The 14,288-nt window shown below is 43.1% G+C and overlaps 1 long non-coding RNA gene across 2 annotated transcripts in view; it reads left to right on the top strand.

Moving 5' to 3' along the window:
- LOC105740757 overlaps positions 1-14,083 on the top strand; it is a 49,460-nt gene extending 35,377 nt beyond the window's left edge. For both annotated transcript variants that reach the window (XR_004033052.1, XR_004033051.1), the window contains 2 exons: positions 9,901-10,036; positions 12,757-14,083. This is a non-coding gene — a long non-coding RNA (uncharacterized LOC105740757). The remainder of the gene's footprint in view (positions 1-9,900; positions 10,037-12,756) is intronic.
- The last annotated feature ends 205 nt before the right edge of the window (positions 14,084-14,288 follow it).

The raw sequence follows: 14,288 nt of genomic DNA, 5'->3' as shown, positions 1-14,288 counted from the left end.
GTTGCCATATCCATATCCCACTGCTCTTACCACTTCAGGGGCACACTGGCCCGATTTCCAGCTGGCTGCACCTGCATTTGTTGATCTGAGCTTGACTTCCCACCTGTGCAGCGATCACCCACAGGGATGGCAGGCTTGATAATGGGCCCTTTGAAGGCTGCTTCCTTTCCCTATCCCACCTCCCTATTCCTCTACCGATGTTTTCTTCACCTTCCAAATAAACCACCTGTGGCTGAATCCTTAATTTAGGATCTGCTTCTGGGTTAGCCCAAACAAAGATTTAGTTTTAAATTTATAGTTAATTTTAATCAAAATATATGGATTTCTATTTCTTGTTCCATCAAGTACAGACACTATATCTTAATTCTTTTTTATTTTATTTTACTTTAAGTTCTGGGATACATGTGCAGAACATGCAGGTTTGTTACATAGGTATACATGTGGCATGGTGGTTTGCTGCACCTACAAACCCATCATCTAGGTTTTAAGCCCTACATGGATTAGGTATTTGTCCTAATGCTCTCCCTTCCTTGCCCCCACCCCCCAACAGGCCCCAGTGTGTGTTGTTCCCCTCCCCGTGTCCATGTGTTCTCATTGTTCAACTCCTACTTATGAGTGAGAACATGTGCTATTTGTTTTTTTGTTCTTGTGTTAGTTTGCTGAGGATGACAGCTTCCAGCTTCATCCACGTCACTGCAGAGGACATGATCTCATCCTTTTTATGACTGTATAGTATTCCATGGTGTATATGTACCACATTTTCTTTATCCAGTCTATCATTGATGGTCATTTGGGTTGGTTCCATGTCTTTGCTATTGTAAATAGCACTGCAATAAACATACGTGTGCATGTGTCTTTAGTAGAATGGTTTATATTTCTTTGGGTATATACCCAGTAATGCGATTGCTGGGTCAAATGGTATTTCTGGTTCTAGATCCTTGAGGAATCGCCACACTGTCTTCCACAATGGTTGAACTATTCAGAACTTGTTATCGGTCTATTCAGGGATTTGACTTCCACCTGGTTTAGTCTTGGGAGGGTGTATGTTTCCAGGAATTTATCCATTTCTTTTAGATGTTCTAGTTTATTTGCGTAGAGGTGTTTATAGTATTCTCTGATGGTAGTTTGTATTTCTGATTATTTTCAGTCTAAGATCAGATATTTCCCCTCCTTTCTCTTCCACCTTTTCTCTACTTTTCTATATGTATTTTTAGTTGTCTTCACTTTTACAGTGTTTACATTGCTAACATTTACATTCTGTAATAACATTTGAATAATCTTGGGATACTTTTTCCCTATAAGTTGTTTCTAAAAGTTGAAAACCAATAAACTAAGTATACATTATTATGCCTTTATGTCTATCGAGAATTGCAGGGCCAAGTGGTTTTGCCTTTCCTTCTTCATGAGTTCCATGCCAAGAATCCTACATCACTCAAAGGAGGATGTTTCTAGCACCAAGGGCAAATAGAGTCCCCTTTTTACCCACCATTGATTTCTCACAATCATGTCACAGTGTAGTCTGTTTTGCAGTGTGAGCTTGATTCTCTTGTGCAGTTTTGTTTCCCTAGTACTCTTCCTTTTATCCCAGGTTTTGCTTTCTGGAGTTTCAGTTACCTGCAGTCAACTGTTTTTATATTTTGAGAAAGAAAGAGAACACACTTACCTAATTTTTATTACAATATATAGTTATACTTTTTCTATTTTATTATTAGTTTTTGTTGTTAATCTCTTACTGTCCCTAATTTATAAATTAAGCTTTATTATAGGTATGTGTAGAAGAAACAGTATACATAGGGTTTAGTACCATCTGTGGATTCAGGTATCCACTGGGGTTCTTGGAACATATTCATTGAGAATGAGGGAAAACTACTATATATTTTTTTCTTGCAGAGATATGTCACCATGTCACAGCTACTTTTAAACTTCTTACTGATTCTATCAGTTGGTTTCTTCCCAGTCTTTCATGAATATATTCTTTGTGGAGCCTACTTATTTTCTGTTCTGATTTGGAGTTTTGCTTTATAGACCTACTTTATAACTCTCACCCTTGAATTTCTTTTAGTTGCACTTTAGGGCTCATTCTACTGTTTTTTTTGTATATGACTCTTTCAGTCTATTAATTTTTATTCTTCTTTTGTGGTGGCACAGCCTTAAGTAATTTCTGTGAAAAAGATATTAGGAGATTTACTTTTTGAGTCCTTGAATTATTAAAAATGTGCTTATTTTATCTTAGATTTAATAATAGTTTGGTTGGGTATAAAATTCTTGCATACATTAATTTGAGTATAAAATTATTGTAAATTAACTTTCTGATAGAAACTTGAATACTTTTCTGCATTGGCTAATAACACCCAGTATTGTTGATGTTAGTATGAGCCTCAACCCTTTGTATATGATCTAAGTTTTCTGTCTTTAAGCATTTTATATTTTCATTATGTCCTTGGGATTCTGATATTTCATAAGTATGTACACAGTTCTGAATCCTTTTTCACTCATTTTGCTGGCATGCTGTGGGCCATTTAAAGATGGAGATTCAGATTAAATTCTCTGGCAGCCTTTCTTCTCTCATTGCATGTCTTTGATAATCCCCTCTCCACTACCCCCATGCCCCCGCATTTCATCTGAATCTGCTAATGCTCAGATCATTTTCCTGAATTGATTCTCTATGCATTGTACCTTCTCTATTATGATTTTGTCCATTGTATATTTGCTCTGGATTCCAGGAAATTACCTTGACATTATTTCTCAACATTTCCATCTGATTTTCAAAACCAGAAAACATATTTATTTTATTTTATTATTATTATACTTTAAGTTTTAGGGTACATGTGCACAACGTGCAGGTTTTTTATCTATGTATACATGTGCCATGTTGGTGTGCTGCACCCATTAACTCGTCATTTAGCATTAGGTATATCTCCTAATGCTATCCCTCCCCCCTCCCCCAACCCCACAACAGTCCCCGGTGTGTGATGTTCCCCTTCCTGTGTCCATGTGTTCTCATTGTTCAATTCCCACCTATGAGTGAGAACATGCGGTGTTTGGTTTTTTGTCTTTGCGATAGTTTGCTGAGAATGATGGTTTCCAGTTTCATCCATGTCCCTACAAAGCACATGAACTCATCATTTTTTATGGCTGCATAGTATTCCATGGTATATACGTGCCACATTTTCTTAATCCAGTCTATCATTGTTGGACATTTAGGTTGGTTCCAAGTCTTTGCTATTGTGAATAGTGATGCTATAAACATATGTGTGCATGTGTCTTTATAGCAGCATGATTTATAATCCTTTGGGTATACACCCAGTAATGGGATGGCTGGGTCAAATGGTATTTCTAGTTCTAGATCCCTGAGGAATCACCACACTAACTTCCACAATGGTTGAACTAGTTTACAGTCCCACCAACAGTGTAAAAGTGTTCCTATTTCTCCACATCCTCTCCAGCACCTGTTGTTTCCTGATTTTTTAATGATTGCCTTTCTAACTGGTGTGAGATGGTATCTCATTGTGGTTTTGATTTGCATTTCTCTGATGGCCGTGATGATGAGCATTTTTTCATGTGTTTTTTGGCTGCATAAATGTCTTCTTTTGAGAAGTGTCTGTTCATATCCTTCGCCCACTTTTTGATGGGGTTGTTTGTTTTTTTCTTGTAAATTTGTTTGAGTTCATTGTAGATTCTGAATATTAGCCCTTTGTCAGATGAGTAGGTTGCAAAAATTTTCTCCCATTCTGTAGGTTGCCTGTTCACTCTGATGGTAGTTTGTTTTGCTGTGCAGAAGCTCTTTAGTTTAATTAGATCCCATTTGTCAATTTTGGCTTTTGTTGCCATTGCTTTTGGTGCAGAAAACATATTTTTAATTTCCAAGAGCTCTTTCTTATTTTTTGTTCATTTTTTTAGAGCATTTCATTCTTGTTTTGTAGATGTGATATAATCTCAAATCCTTCTGAGGTCATTAATTAGGGTTTTTTTTTTTTTCTTAATTTCTTCTTTGGTTGCCTGAATGGTGTTTGTTTCCTCTGGTGTTGTGTAGTTCTGTTTGTTTGGTGCTTCTGCTTTGTGTAGTAGTTAGTATTCTCCATATTCCTGGCGAATATGGTATTCATTTTTAAGAAGGAAGACATGGATCCATTTTTCTAGGTAACTGGTGTGCACTTTTGCTGCTATTAGCTGTGTGGCTTGGGTGAGGCGCCTGAATGAGGGCAGGGCTAACTGACTGATAGGCTTCACATTAGAGAGAAGAGGCAGGCAAGGAGGTTTTGGGCCTGGGGACCCCTAAAGGCCAGAATGAGGAGGGCATGGCCATGGGTGCTTTTACACACTCTAGGAGTCCTGGATCTTAACTCCTAGAAAGCATGTTCAATTTAGAAAAGAAAGCTTTGTTGTCACTGTTGTCTTTCTCTTCCCCAGGAGCCAGAGGTACAAGTTGGGTGGGCGGCCTGCCCTCTTTGTGCTCAGAGTTGGAGGAAAAGTAAGGCAGGGCGTAAGAAATGAATGGTGCAGTGGGTTGGGAGTACGTTTTTAATTCCTCTCCTCTTTTGCAGTCCCTTTTCCTCAATTGCTTAGCCCTGGTCTGCTGGCTGAGGAGCCTGTGTCCTGCTGGCAGGATGGCCATTTCCCTGCTGTCCCCTCCTGTGCCTTCTGAGCCACCGTTTCCCTCACACAGGCTTGTTCATCAACACACTCAAGCCACTCAGTCCCAGCATTATTTTTTAGAAACCTCTCATCTTTTGCTTGTTGGTTTCCTTACTGTTATCCTTCGCTCTTAAGAGATTTTTATTCCTTGATTCCTCCATGTTCAAGGTGTCTTAGGAGAAGAGGAAGACAAATAGTATGCCCTGTCTCTATCTACAATTTGTCCCTTTTTTAAGATTTCTACTTTGGGTTAATTTTCCTGGTATTAGAACAAGTCCTGCTTTTGGCCAAGCCCAGGTATGGGAAATAATTTGGTGTTCCTTTCAACTGATGTTTCAATATTTGTTCATTTGAGGAGAGGTATCTGGGAGGGGTGCTGGACAGCAATGGCTGGTGGTGGCTTGACAGGTCCTTGGCCGTCCCAGGTGACTGCCCAGTCTCTAACTCACAGGCCCCGGCCCACAAAACAAAAGCCAGTTCTTAGCCAGCACCATCTGCTCTAGGTAGAAGTTCATGGACCACCTGTAGTTACCTAAGCTTGACTCCTGGGAACTCTGATTCCCTACCCCTAGAAGCTTATTTTTAAAAATCTGCTTTGGCCACACTAGATGAGACATGCTCCAGTGAATGCAGTTTTCTTCATGTGACTCTATTTCCAGTGGCGTTTGGGCATCCCTCGTGGAGAGCTCTCCCATTCACGGGCACGTCTGTGCAGGTGGGTTTCCAGGAGAGCCCAGCTGGGAGCACAATTCGGGAGCATTTCAGAGCCCTCCTTCTGTGCCCAGCAGAGCCACTCTAAGATCCACTGGCGCTGGGACTGCGCCCACTCTTGGCTGCCTTTCCAGGCCATTCAGCAGCCCATTGTTTGCCACAGCCACACTCGAGTCTCTCGGGCTGTGCCCATTTCCAGCAACTCTGAGCGGGGTCACCAATTAAAGGAGGAAACAAAACGTTTCCTGAGCCGGCGGCCTCCGGCTGGCTCTGCTTCCTGTTGCTGTGTGAGTGCGGGGTTCTCGCGTTGCCCACGGCTCCCACCGTTCTCCGTGTGTGTCCCTCTCCACGTCTTCATTATTCCTCATTAGCTTTGGTTTCCTCTCTCCCCCTCCCCTTTTTACACGTCTGTTATTTCCAACCCTTTAGCCACACAAAATGAGGGGTGCCCTTTTCCTGTCGCCTCGGGAGTCACTCCTCCCTCTGCCGTCACCTGCGGATGCCAGGCCATGGCACTCGGCCACTTCTCGGCCACAATGGGAGCTCTCAGAGCCGGGCGGCGCGGCCTGGGCCTGGTGCCAACATGCCACAGCGAGGCAGCTCGGCCTGCAGAGGGGCGTGAGCCTGGCAATCAGACCCTCGCAGAGCCGCCACCGACTTGCTGTGGGGTCTGGGGCAAGTCACTTGACCTCTGCTTAGCTCCTCGTCCCGGAGAGGAAGTGAGGATGGCTTCCCTGGGACGCTGGAGGAATCACCAATGCAGGCAGGATGCCTCCTGGCCCAGGCCTAGAGACCCACTGCCAGCCTCTTGGATGGGTGATTTTGTGCATGTTCTCAGAGACACACACGCACACAAATACACATGCACATGTGTAGACACACATGCAACCATACATATATTCATGCATTCAAATATGTACTCATAGACAAAAACATAAATACATATGCACACAGACATACATACATTTACACACAAGCACACATGAACAACCAATGTAGACACACACCAACACGTGCACACTCAGGCACAAAAATATTTCCACACCCACACAAACACATTTATATACAGACATACACACTTTTTGTACACTTATACACACAGTCACAGACTTATTCTTACACAAAATATGCACATATACATACACACATTTACACACAGACATACACACTGACATAAAAATGCATGTTTACCACATCAAGGATACATATAAGTGTGTGTATATGAGTGAGTTTCCCAATGAAAGAAATACAAACCAAATAAAATTTCAACTTCTCTTTATGAAAACAAAACAAACAGCTTGAAATCCCAGGATTTCGCCTGTTCTTTTCTTGTCATACAGCAGTCAAAAGTCCTTGGCCTGTGTGTGCTAGTCACTGCGCCAGGCACAGTAAGGCATATGACAAACAGCTGATGTGGCCTCAGGCCTTGAGGGACTTATGGGCTATTCGGGGAACACAAGCCAATGACTCAGGGCACTGACGTGCTACCACACTCGGATAGAGAGCTTATGGGAGGGTCCAGCTGTGGCACAAAAGATGGGATGTTGCATCCTGCCGGAGGAGGAGGATCAAGGAGGGCTGCATGGAGGCAGGGGCTCTTGATTTGGATGGCCCCGCCAGATCAGGGCAGACCACTCATTTAGCTGGGCTTGGTGTCAGAGTCACAGACAATAACTCTGACCCCAGACATGCATGTGGAATGTGTGGGAAAGAGCAAAGAATCCCATCAATTCATTCTTCTTTGAAGAGGTGGCTTCAAGTGCCTGCCATGACCACAGTGGGTTGGGGGATTCTCAGCTACATCTGGGCCACCGCAGGCATCAAAGCTGGAGAAGCAGAGCTGACCGCCACTCGAGTACCTTCACACCTAGCCTTGCTCGACACTCTCAGTGAACTCCTTGCACGTTTTTCTTCTGTAGCTGTGTATCTGTGGTGATAGACTGTATTTTTCAAAGGCAGTTGCATCAGTATTTTTGATCCACATCCTCTTCCAGAACCTTGCCTCATTCGCAACAAGAGGTAGTGTCTTTTTCCCTCCCCTTGCACTTTGTTGCAAGGGTATGGCTTTGTTGACTACCTTGGTGAATAGAATGTGTGACCTTGTGGCTATGCCATGGAAGGTAGTAGGGTTTCCTCATGGCTCTCACTTTGGGTCAAGTGCCTTGGGAGCCTGGCACACATGGGAAGTCCAACTGCCCTGAAGCTGCTGTGCTGGAGAGACCATGTGGAGAGACCACACAAGGACAGAGAGAGATGCTGGGGTCAGGGAGGACCCCCTGCTGGTCCAGTCCCACCTGTTTGCATCTCCCCAGAGCCGGCACCAGCCATGAGTGAGGGGCTTTCTCCATTCCAAACTTTGGGCTGCCCAGCTGATGCCTAGTAGAGCAGAGATGCACTCTTCCTACAGAGCCTTATGCAAATGGCATCTTCAGGAACCAAACAAACTTGCTGTGGGCTTAAGCAACCAGGTTTTGTGGAGTTTTGGTACCCAGCGACAGACAATTGGAGCGTCAGTTCAAGCAAATGTTTGGTCACGTTTGCCCTCAAGGGCTGGGACAAACCTTGCAAAATCTTGGTTACTCTTGGAGGTCTTATTCAAAAGGCAAAGTCTTCACATGTGGACTTTTTAAAAATTGCACTCCTCCTGGAATACTGGAGAGGAAAAACCCAAAGGATCCAAGGTGCCTCTTTACAAGCAGGTGGCTTTATCTAAACACATGATCATACAAACCACCTGCTGTCCTGCCTTTTCATGAACTTGGCTTCTTTTCTACCAGGTGTAGGGAACACAACCATTCAGCATAAACAACACTTATGTTGGGCTTAGAAAGTCTAATGAAATGAAAATGACAATCCTGGCATATTTGGGATTAGTCTTTGAATCCGTATGGTTCATTCTGCAAGGCAGGCTGACCTCCCACACTAGCAAAGGGACAGCCCCTCACAGCCAGGGATCTCTAGAATAGAGAGCCGCCTGTTCCATCTGCTTCATGATGCATGAAGTAACTTGAATGTGCCTGCTAGTCAAGTCATGGAAAGTTAAGAGACAGAGAGAGGACATCTTGACTTAAAAATACATGTTTAAATGCATTTCCAATCCACCATGGGTAAGCATTTTCATAAAATACAATAACAGGCTGGGTGTGGTGGCTTACTCCTGTAATCCTAGTGCCTTGGAGGCCAAGGAGGGAGGATCACTTGAGCCCAGGAGTTTGAGACTGCAGTGAGCTATGATGGCACCCCTGCACTTCAGCCTGGGCTACAGAGTGACTCTGTCTCTAAAACAATAAAAATAGAAATGCAATGGCAATGAATTACTAAGAAAATAAAATAAAAATATACACTAAAGTTCAAGCCTAAAATTATTATTAGACTTAACAGACCTAAAGTTACTCTGTTTAATTGGTATCAAAGTCTCTAAGTGGTTGCCCTCCAAATCTCCACTGATCTCACTGCAGATCAGCACAAATCCTCAGTGCACCAGCTCAGGTGCCCAGGACAGCTCACTGACTAGCACAGGTCTAGAGAGCAAACAGAAGCTATTTTCAGGAAGGCAGAGTTGGAATGGGAAAGGTGCAAAGGAAAAAGCCATAAAATATGTGGGACCCAGGTGTAAGAAGTAAGAGAAGTGGGCTATCTTCAGCAGGGGAATCGCCAAGACAGAGAATGTTAGGGTTCCATACAGACTGACTTTGTTCACTCTTTGTTTTTTAGCCTGAGGTTGATCTTAAGATCAGATTAAGAAAATGTGGCACATATAAAACATGGAATACTATGCAGCCATAAAAAATGATGAGTTACTGTCCTTTGTAGGGACATGGATGAAGCTAGAAACCATCATTCTCAGCAAACTATCCCAAGGACAAAAAACCAAACACTGCGTGTTCTCACTCATAGATGGGAATTGAACAATGAGAACACATGGACACAGGAAGGGGAACATCACACACCGGGACTGTTGTGGGGTGGGGGGAAGGGGGAAGGGATAGCATTAGGAGATATACCTAATGTTAAATGACGAGTTAATGGGTGCAGCACACCAACATGGCACATGTATACATATGTAACAAACTTGCACGTTGTGCACTTGTACCCTAAAACTTAAAGTATAATAAAAAAAAAAGAAAAAGAAAAAACACTGAACAGGAAAACACACACACACACACACACACACACACACACACACACACACACAGAGTCTCCACTGGAGAGAGGGTGGACAGGGCATGAGGATTTATAACTTCTGGCATTCTGGCAGAGACTGGTATTAGGGCTCCTTTAACTAAAAGCAAATTCTATTTCCAGTCCTTCAGAGACACCAAGTAGGCTCCAAAGAGCCTGGCGAAGCACACAGTCCTCACCCCACGGTATTCTTCTTGGATTTTTGAACCTTGGAGTTGCAGGAATTCTGAGGATGCTTCAGCATGTGTGTGTGTGTGTGTGTGTGTGTGTGTGTGTGTGTGTACGTGCCAGCCCAGTATCTAGCAATCAACTTCCATGGTGGCATGACACTTGTAGCATGACTGACAGATATGTCCTTTCCTTCTTGGATAGTGTCTGTTCTAACACATGCCATTTGGGATCCCTTGGAATCTTCATGTACAGAACTGGTTGCTACCTCATTGAGTCGGTGGGGACAGAATAGCTCCTGGTTGACAGCATGGGTTGTGCAGAAGGACGGACCCTACAGGTAAATCACAGCAAATCTCGGCCATGTTTGCAAGTATGTTACTTAAAAAATTCCAATTCTAATGCATTTAAGAGTTTTCATGATTCATGTCATTTTCACCCCTCTTTCATTCTGCTGTGCTTTCTTGGGTGGAAGGGAAAAGCATAGCCTTACAATTCACAGGCATCACCCACTCGTCTCTTGCCATTATTGCATCTCATGGCCCTCAAATCTTACTGATGTTTTGTTACCACTTATAGCAATTTGAGGTTATTATAGAGTTTCAAATCCCAACATTTTTGGGGGGAGCCTTTATAAAAATCTCATATGATATTTATGCCAGTTTAATAAAATATGATGATACCCAGCAATTTCACTTTCATCATTTAGACCAAATGAATATTTGTACACATGCAGGAGGCAGTATGTGAAAGGAAATACATTATGGCAATTTCTAGAAAAATACGAATTTAGAAATGCCTTAAATGGCCATCAAAACGGGGATGGACAGATAAACTCAGATTCATTCATACAATGGGATGCTCAAGAGACATATCCGTAAGTGGGAACATGGAAGGGTCTCAAGATGCACTGTTGACTGAGGAAAGCGATTTCCAGATAATACACACAGCACAATAGCATTGCTGAAGGAAACAGAACCTTATAAACTATAAAGCGTGACCACAGGTTTTCTAAGGGAACATACCTCATAGAAAATAATTTGTAGTGCAACATCCAAAATGATGACAGTATCTCCTGTAGTAGGAGAGGAGGAAACCAAGAGCGGTGGTGCTCAAAGGGGATTTTTAGTCTTACTTGTAATTCTTGGAGTTTTTTTTTTTTTTTTTAATGAGGAAACATTACTCATGTCTTATTTATGTAGTAATAAAATCATGTCAGAAATCTGGGTACACTGATGAGCATGACTATCACCCCAGCAACGTCTATCTGAGTAAAGGCCAAATAAAAATGAGAGAAAGAGACAAGAGCACTCACAGAGCAGTGCTCAAGGCCGGGTCCCATGACTCCAACTGCCAGAGCCTGTAGCTCCGGCTCCACCCGCAACCCACCCGGGCTGCGGCAGCCCTCAGAGGTTTCCTGGGCTTGCTGCCAGCTGTGGGGTTAGGAAGTTAAGAGAATGAACCCTGGAGCCAAGCCACCTGGCTTCCCATTTTTCCGATCTTTCCAAGCGATGCGATCCCTGGGGAAGTCATGCACCCCTCAGTGCTTCAGCTCCCTTGAGTGTCAAGTGGGTACAAGAATATGGGGGTGTTGTGGGAGTTAAATTAAATCATATGACCAAACCTTTAGAATGGTACCTAGGATAGCGACATCTCCACGTAAATATTATCTGCTATTATCAATCTTCAAAAGCTTTTTACTCTTCCCTAGAAGTTTCTTTAGGGACTCAGATGTTTAATTTCCACTAAGATCAAGCCAGCTCCAAAGCCTCCTCCTTTATTTCAGATCCTTGATAAGTAGCATCACGGGAAAGTTTAAAAGAAAGTCAGGTCCAACATTTCCTTGTATGAATGGAGAAACTGAGGCCCAGAGATGCAAGTCTCATTGCTGATCCTCCCAGGAAGTTAGCAGAAAAGCAAGCCCGGACCTCCTCCCTCCTGACCCCTCTGGCCAGCTCTGTGACCATTGGCACTACACACTCCTCTGACAGAGGAAAGAGCAGGAGCTGAGCTGGGCGCCCTGGCTCATGCATGGAATCCCAGCACTTTGAGAGGCTGAGGCAGGAGGATTGCTTGAGCTCCAGAGTTCAAGACCAGCCTGGGCAACATGGTGAAACTCCATCTCTACAAAAAATATAAAAAATTAGCTGGGCATGGAGGTGTGTGCCTGTAATCCCAAGCTACCTGAGAGGCTGAGGTGGGAAGATCACCTGGGACAGTAGTGGGATGTGATCACGCAACTGCATTCCAGTCTGGGCGATGGAGTGAGACCTTGTCTAAAAAAAAAAAAAAAAAAAAAAAAGGAAGCTGGAATTGGCTTGTGGAACAACAGAATTGTAATTTTTCTCAAAAGACTGACTTATCCCACTTTGGAAAATGGGCAAAATACTCCTGCAGCTCTGGTAACATTCTATGGGGTCCTCAGTTATGACTGTGACAATGGTACAGACAGGCTCGACACTGCTGGTGCCACAGAGCAGGGACTGTGGGAGCCTGAAGATGAGCTTTCATGGCTCCAGGACAGGACAGAGAGGAGGCACCTCTGCAGGAGGCTCGGAGATTGAGATGTGCTCATTGCAGGCAGGCAGCTGCCCTTCCCATGGATGAGAGCAGCCCCTCTCTTCTGCAATATTGACCAGCAAATAAAAAAAAATCCATCTTAATACTTTTTCAGTGGAAAATGAAGCAGTTTATTTAATATTATTTGGATAACAAGCCTCCACATGAACAGGATTCGAATGTCAGTTGTCTTAGGGGAAAAAAGATTTATTGGTTGGTAAATATTGAGAAAGAAAAGCTGATAAAGAACAGTTTCAGCTGCGGCTTCTGCCCGGAGCAGGAGAACAGGCCTGTGTTGTATTTTGGGGCCCTGGGAAGGCAAAAAATTGTGAATGTCTTTCTTTGTTGGTGGGTGTAAAAGTGGAGCCTGCTACAAATAATTTCTTATTTCTTGTCGCATAGATTTTAAATTATGTAGCTTCCCTACCTTGTTAAGTATTAAAGCGGTCTTGTTTAAGGAAGAGACACTTAAATAATGAAGCTTATGTATCTTGTTTTCAGACATCAATATCTGGCTGTGAGTGGCACAAAGAAATAAAGGAATGTGGATTCAGACCTCACTGGGATGCTTGGCAATTCTAATTCTACCCCAGACTGCAAATGGACACACAACTGTTTTGACTTTTGTTGAAGAGGAGAAGGATGGGTAAGCATGTGACGTTGGGAAATTGTATTTTCTTCTTCGAGTTCTTCTGTTTCCGAATATTTAATCCTACTGTTCTCTTCTTTAGTGAAGGTCTCTTTAGTCAATAATCTCTTTGCTGAAATTGCTTCGGGCAGCACAGAAGCTGGATTCAGAAGCACGCAGGTCTGGGGATGCAGGCTTCGGCCAGCCTGATGCAAGGAAAGACTGCCATCTCGTGGTCAGCTCAATCCTGGCACCTTGGTGAGGGTCCAGGCTGCAGAAAACCAGGCTTGGGGAGGAAATGGTGCTGCAAACTGGATTTCTGCTGGACAGTGTGGATGCCCTTAGAAAATACCCAGAAAAGAGCTGAGTGCCCCCCAAGGTAGGCTTCAGTGACTCCTCTGCAGGTGTGTTGTCATCCCCTGAGCCAAACACATGCTTCACACACACGCTGCAGGCTGCGTGAAAATGAGGTAGAAATGTGGGGAAAATATAACCCCATGGAGAGAGCAAAGAGCTGAACACGTAAATGCCTCCAGCGTGCCTGGCAGAGAGAACACTCAGGCTGAGAAAAGGGACAGCTACTTGTACCAAAGGTAGGGAAGTAGCCTCTGGGATCTCAATCAGCAGGGCATCTGGTCAACCCCTCAGACAAAGTCAGGTCTGAGCAGGAAAGATCCATGGATCTGATTTATTAATATTTTTATAATTAAATAGAATCTGATTGTAAAACTGTTACATGTATTTAAGAAAAAAAGAAAAAACAAACAATATAGAAATGTACAAAGAAGAAAATAAAAGACTGGAAGCGTCCTCACCTTAGGGACCTATTATTAACGCTTAGGTGGCCAGTCTTCCAGACATCTTGCTATGAATATATTCAAATGGAAATTAAAAATGTACTTTTACATAAGTGCAGTCAGACCTTGTACTCCTCTATCCCATAACCTGCTTTTTCATTCAACAGTATGACAGAAGCGTCTTTCCAGGTCAATAAATAAATTTGGTCTCATTGTTTTTTATCAATTACATAAAGCTAATGGTATGTAATACTGATTTCATACCTGCTATATGCCAGGCACATACATGATCTTGCATAATCTCATAACAACTCTACCGAACAGGAGTTTGTATTATGCCCATTAAGCAGATGAAGAGGCTGTGGCACAAGAAAATTGATCAGCACTGCCAGGGTATCTGACCTCAGAGCCTAGGATCTTGACCAGTAGGCTAGAAATGAACCATAATTTACTTACCAGTTTTCCAGTGATGGACATTAAGCTATTTCCTACTTTTCTGGTATAAAAAATAAGATTGCAGTGAAACTTTAGGGCATATACATCTTTGCACCTTAGTGAGTTCTCTCTAAGTTAACCTGAAACTGGTGGGGTGTGGCGTTTGTGGGTCA

The sequence above is a fragment of the Nomascus leucogenys genome, chromosome 13 (genome assembly GCF_006542625.1).
Source record: "Nomascus leucogenys isolate Asia chromosome 13, Asia_NLE_v1, whole genome shotgun sequence".
NCBI classification, from domain to species: Eukaryota; Metazoa; Chordata; class Mammalia; order Primates; family Hylobatidae; genus Nomascus; species Nomascus leucogenys.
The sequence above is the reverse complement of the archived record's forward strand: the minus strand, read 5'-3'. Positions and strand labels throughout refer to the sequence as shown.